General features: G+C 42.6%; 1 long non-coding RNA gene across 1 annotated transcript; it reads right to left on the bottom strand.

Moving 5' to 3' along the window:
* Positions 1–1,801: 1,801 nt before the first annotated feature.
* LOC148163602 (uncharacterized) lies at positions 1,802–4,558 on the bottom strand. Its single transcript, XR_015768880.1, has 3 exons — positions 4,329–4,558; positions 3,417–3,562; positions 1,802–2,111 (listed from the first exon to the last, which is right to left on the bottom strand). It is a non-coding gene; the product is annotated as an uncharacterized LOC148163602 (long non-coding RNA).
* Between the last annotated feature and the right edge of the window lie 616 nt (positions 4,559–5,174).

The following is a 5,174-nucleotide window of genomic DNA, read 5'->3' on the forward strand; positions in this document are numbered from 1 at the left end:
GACTCTCTCCCCACTCATTCTTTGTCTTTCTCTCTCAAGTAAATAAATGGAATCTTTAAAAATAAAATTGGAACTCTTAGGGCCCCTGGGTGGCTCAGTTGGTTCTGTCTCTGCCTTTGGCTTGGGTCGTGATCCCAGGGTCCTGGGATCGAGCTCCGTATTGGGCTCCCTGCTCAGCAGAGAGCCTGCTTCTCCCTCTCCCACTCCCCCTGCTTGTGTTCCCTCTCTCGCTGTCTCTCTCTGTCAAATAAATAAATAAAATCTTTAAAAAAAAAGCACAACCTATACAGAAAAAAGCTGATAAAGTCAGCATCATTAAAATTAAAAATGCCTGAGTATCAAAAGACATCATTAAAAAGGTGAGAAGAGGGCGCATGGGTGGCTCAGTTGGTTAAGCGACTGCCTTCGGCTCAGGTCATGATCCTGGAGTCCCGGGGTCGAGTCCCGCATTGGGCTCCCTGCTCGGCAGGGAGTCTGTTTCTCCCTCTGACCCTCTTCCCTCTCGTGCTCTCTATCTCTCATTCTCTCTATCTCAAATAAATAAATAAAATCTTTAAAAAAAAAAAGGTGAGAAGACAAACTGCAGACTGGGGGAAACACTTGCAAAAATACACAATTGACAAAGGATTCAAATCCAGAATATATAAATAATAAGTCAATAATTTAAAAAACTCAATAGAAAAATGAGTAAAAAATAAACAGGTAAATCACAGAATGAGACACCAGAATGGCTAATATATGCATGAAAAGATGCTCAGTCTCATTATTAATCAGAAAAATGCAAACAAAATCATAATGAGGTACCATTTCAAATCCATCAGATTGGGAAATTAAAGTCTGACAGCTTCAAATGTTGGTGGTCATATGGAGAAATGGGAACTCTCCTACCCTGCTGAAGTAAGTGTGAATTGGTATAAGCACTTCAGAGACCAAGTAGACAATATTTAAAAGTGAAGATGCATAAAGACGCATATGTCCTTCAACCCACGATTTCACTAACTGGGTTGTGAATCCCAGTTTTCCAAATATGAATCACATAGGATGACATGGGTATATATCCTAGGTTCCCACACTTGTATTTGAGGAGACATTTATAAGAACGTTCATTGCAACATTGTAATAATAAAAACGGGAAACAATCTAAATTTCTATCAACAAGAGAATGAGTAAATAAATTTAGGTATATTCAGGGCGTCTGGGTGGCTCAGTTGGTTAAGCGACTGCCTTCAGCTCAGGTCACGATCCTGGAGTCCCGGGATCGAGTCCCGCATCAGGCTCCCTGCTCAGTGAGGAACCTGCTTCTCCCTCTGGCCCTCCCCCCTCTCATGTGCTCTCTCTCTCTCTCTCTCTCTCTCATTCTCAATCTCTCAAAGTAAATAAATAAATCTTTAAAAAAATAAATAAATAAATTTAGGTACATTCAAATAATGAGCCAATGTACGTCAGAGGAAATTAATGAAAGACAGCTATACATGTTATTGTGAACGATTTGCAAAAACATAATCTTAAGAAAAAAAGTTTTAGGCAGTGTTGTGCCATTTTTATAAAACTTAAAAACATGAAAAGACAATATATTTGGGAATATAGATATATCTAGTAAAAGTATAAAAAGAAATGTATGGGAATGAGAAACACTAATAAAAACCATGTATGGTTTTGCTTTGGCGGGGGGAATGAAATCAGGGAGGGTAACACAGAGCTTCAACTATAAATATAATGCTTTATTTCTTAAGGTGGGTGATGGCTATTCACTATCATTTATATCTTAGAATGAAACATGACACTTAAGTAGCACTGTATGCTAATTGTTCAGAAACATGGACAGAGAGGGAACAGGAATTGGGAGAGGGAGGTGAAGGAAGGTACAGAAGACTATTGTTTTTTTAAAACCTTGCACTCCTGGTTGACCTTTTAAAGTATACACAATAAAAGTTCAATAAAGTTGACATTATAGGGGCACCTGGGTGGCTCAGTTGTTAAGCGGCTGCCTTTGGCTCGGGTCATGATCCAGGGTGCTGGGATCAAGCCCCGCGTTGGGCTCCCTGCTCGGCAGGGAGCCTGCTTCTCCCTCTCCCTCTGCCTGCTTCTCCCTCTGTTTGTGCTCGCTCTCTCTGTCAAATAAATAAATAAAATATTTTTTAAAAAGTTGACATTATAAAAATAATAAAAGTTTGAGTCAGGAAGTAATATGTGATATGTTTCTGTAAAATCTTCATTTGTAGATGCTTTATCTCAGTGCTATTCAAATATGGTCCTTAGACAAGTGTGGCTTGGTGATCTAGTCTGCCATGAACTAAATATAGAATAGAAACTAAATGTTTGGGAGCTATTATAGCAATTTTATTCTGTTTTACCTTTATTTTTTTATTTTATTTTTTTAAGTAGGCTCTATGCCCAGTGTGGAGCCCAATGTGGGGCTTGAACTCACCACACTGAGATTACGACCTGAGCTGAGATCGGGCGCCTGGGTGGCTCAGTTGGTTAAGCGACTGCCTTCGGCTCAGGTCATGATCCTGGAGTCCCGGGATCGGATCCCACATCAGGCTCCCTGCTCGGTAGGGAGTCTGCTTCTCCCTCTGACCCTCTCCCCTCTCATGCTCTCTCTCTATCTCATTCTCTCTCTCAAATAAATAAATAAAATCTTAAAAAAAAAAAAAAAAGACCTGAGCTGAGATCAGGAGTCAGATACTCAACTGACTGAGCTATGCAGGCGCCCTGCTTTTATAGCAGTTTTAGAGATTTTATGTATGTTAAATCTAATAATTAAAAATGGGATTATATTTCACTGTAATTTCATTTTTTTCTAGAAATAAACTCTCATTTTACAGAAGTATTGGAGGGCAATGAATTGAAAACAAACAACTGGTCCTGCACAAATAATTTAAGATCCATTGCTCTGCCTTAATGAAAATTGTTATCTCCATGATTTCTTTTTCTATAAATGCATAGCTTTTCTTGTTCATTGGGGATCTTGTGCTCTACTTGTAAAATATTAATGTTCAGTGTGGGAGTCCAGAATTGTTTTGTTTGGTTCTGGATATGTGCCTTGCATATAAAGATATGGCTATTCTCTGCATGCATTTTCCCCAGAGACACATACAAATATAGTTGTAAATTCCCGTTAGTAAACAGTAAGTCTTTAAATTTAGAATTAGGTGAGGAGGCTGACATGCAGAAGTGTAACAAACTGGATTGCTTTCAAAGTCCTATCTTTTCTAGTTAATTGTTAACTCACCAGTGTGCTGCTTTTCTTATATCAAATATCACACGGTGTGTGAAAACACTACAGATAGGGTTTAAGGCAGTTCCTGGAGTTTCTGCATGACAAATGGACCTTATACTACAGAGGAATGAAAGATATACATTAATAAAACATTATCCTCGTAAGAGAACAACACCAAACCAAATCTCCTCACCAGTGCTTGGCAGCACATTTCCTCAGAAGTTTCGGGCTGTGTGTGGCTTCCACCTTGGCATCCAAAATCTGCGTAATGGCCTGCGGGACAGCAGGAACCCAGTCTCCATGGGATTTTGTCTGTAAGGTGCAGCACAGTGGGGGCCTCTGAAATGTCCACAAATACCTGTTTTAGATCTCCTTTTCCCCTCAAGAAAAGACTCCTTTTTAAAAATTACTTTTTTTGAAGCCAGATTACTCATTTCCAGGGTTCTCTTACATCTGCCACTTCCCAGGGGAATTTTTCTGGTATAATCTTTTAATCTTTCTGGAAGGCTAACAAAGCATTGCATATACCTGGCTTTTGCCTCGGAAACACCCTATCCTTTTCCTATCATAATGCTTTTTAAAGGACTTTATTATTTGCTCTCTGGGTTCATTTAACTCTATTAACATACCAGTTTAGCATCTTTGCTATGTTTTCTTGCCATTTCTCATTTCATTCACTATATGTTACTTAGCACTTCCGTTTGAGTATAGTATCTTCCACTTCCACTTCTAGAATGGCTAGAAAGTGCCATTCTGGCATTTTCATAGCTAATATTTAGCTTTGCTTTGCATTTCATTCTCATGCGCTCTTATTTTTTTTCTAAAGTTCATTTGTTTATCTCTACACCCAAGGTGGGACTTGAACTCAGGACCCCGAGCTCAAGTGTCACAAGCTCCACGGACTCAGCCAGCCAGCGACCCCTTTCTCCTTCTTTTGGAAGGAGGAACATGAGGTGGAAGGCAACAAAGATAGCCCTTCCAAAGCCTTGTACTCCTACCAGAGGTCTTGGCAGCTTTTTAAAAGCCTCCTCCCCTCAGTGCTGTCCCAACCCACTGAGTTTAGGGTTTAACTGAAGTCGGAGACCTTGTTTATAGTGTCACCAACCTGAGAGGTCAGGGGATGTAGTCTCCCTGCATCATGTTTCTGAAGCGACACGGTCATGGGTGAGGACAAGGTGGTAGAGTGAGAACAGGTAGTGGAAAAGGTTCCCAAAGATGAGGCGTTCCAATAACGATTAATGGCTTATTCACTAAAGCTCTGAAGCAACTGGAGTGGTTCGGTTTGGCTGCTGCAGAAGCCAGGGTAGAAGATCAGGGTGACGTCCTACAGAGCCTGCAAGCTGACACAAGGCCAGGGAAAGCCAGGACAAGTTTAAGTATATGCAAACATGCGGGCGGCGCAGCGTCGGGCCAACAGGGACAGCTCAGGGACTGAGGAAACCAACCCAGAAGTCGAGACCAGGCGCGGGGAGGAGCTACTGCCCACAGCACCGAATCCCTCCTCGCCGCAGGACGGCTGACTGCAAAGGTCACGTGACAAGCCCCAGCCCAACTCTAATTGGCTACAAATGCTCACAGCCCCTCCCACTACGTTCCCTGTCTTTTCGGACACTACATTTCCCAGAAGGCCCCGCGGCGCTTAGCTCCTCCTAACTGGTTAGATGAGGGCGGTGCTCGGTTTTCCCAGCCTCTACGGGGCTTTAAGAGGCGGGGAAGAAGGGGGCCGGGGGGCGAAACCTTCTGGATTAAAACAGCCCGCACCCTGGAGACAGGGAGGAGAGCCGCGGCTCGGCCCCCTCCTTTTGCGCACAGACCTCTGGGAAATGTAGTAACATGTAGCTCTCTGGGCTTTGTGGCTCTGCCCGCTCGCGGCGAGCCTGCCACACTGGCTCTTCCCTCTCCACCAGGTGGCGCAGCGCGTGAACATCTGCTCATCTACCTCCTGGTTATC

This window comes from Eumetopias jubatus, unplaced genomic scaffold, assembly GCF_037043125.1.
Source record: "Eumetopias jubatus isolate StellerSeaLion01/CBP00866 unplaced genomic scaffold, mEumJub1_p1.0 scaffold_9, whole genome shotgun sequence".
Lineage (NCBI taxonomy): Eukaryota > Metazoa > Chordata > Mammalia > Carnivora > Otariidae > Eumetopias > Eumetopias jubatus.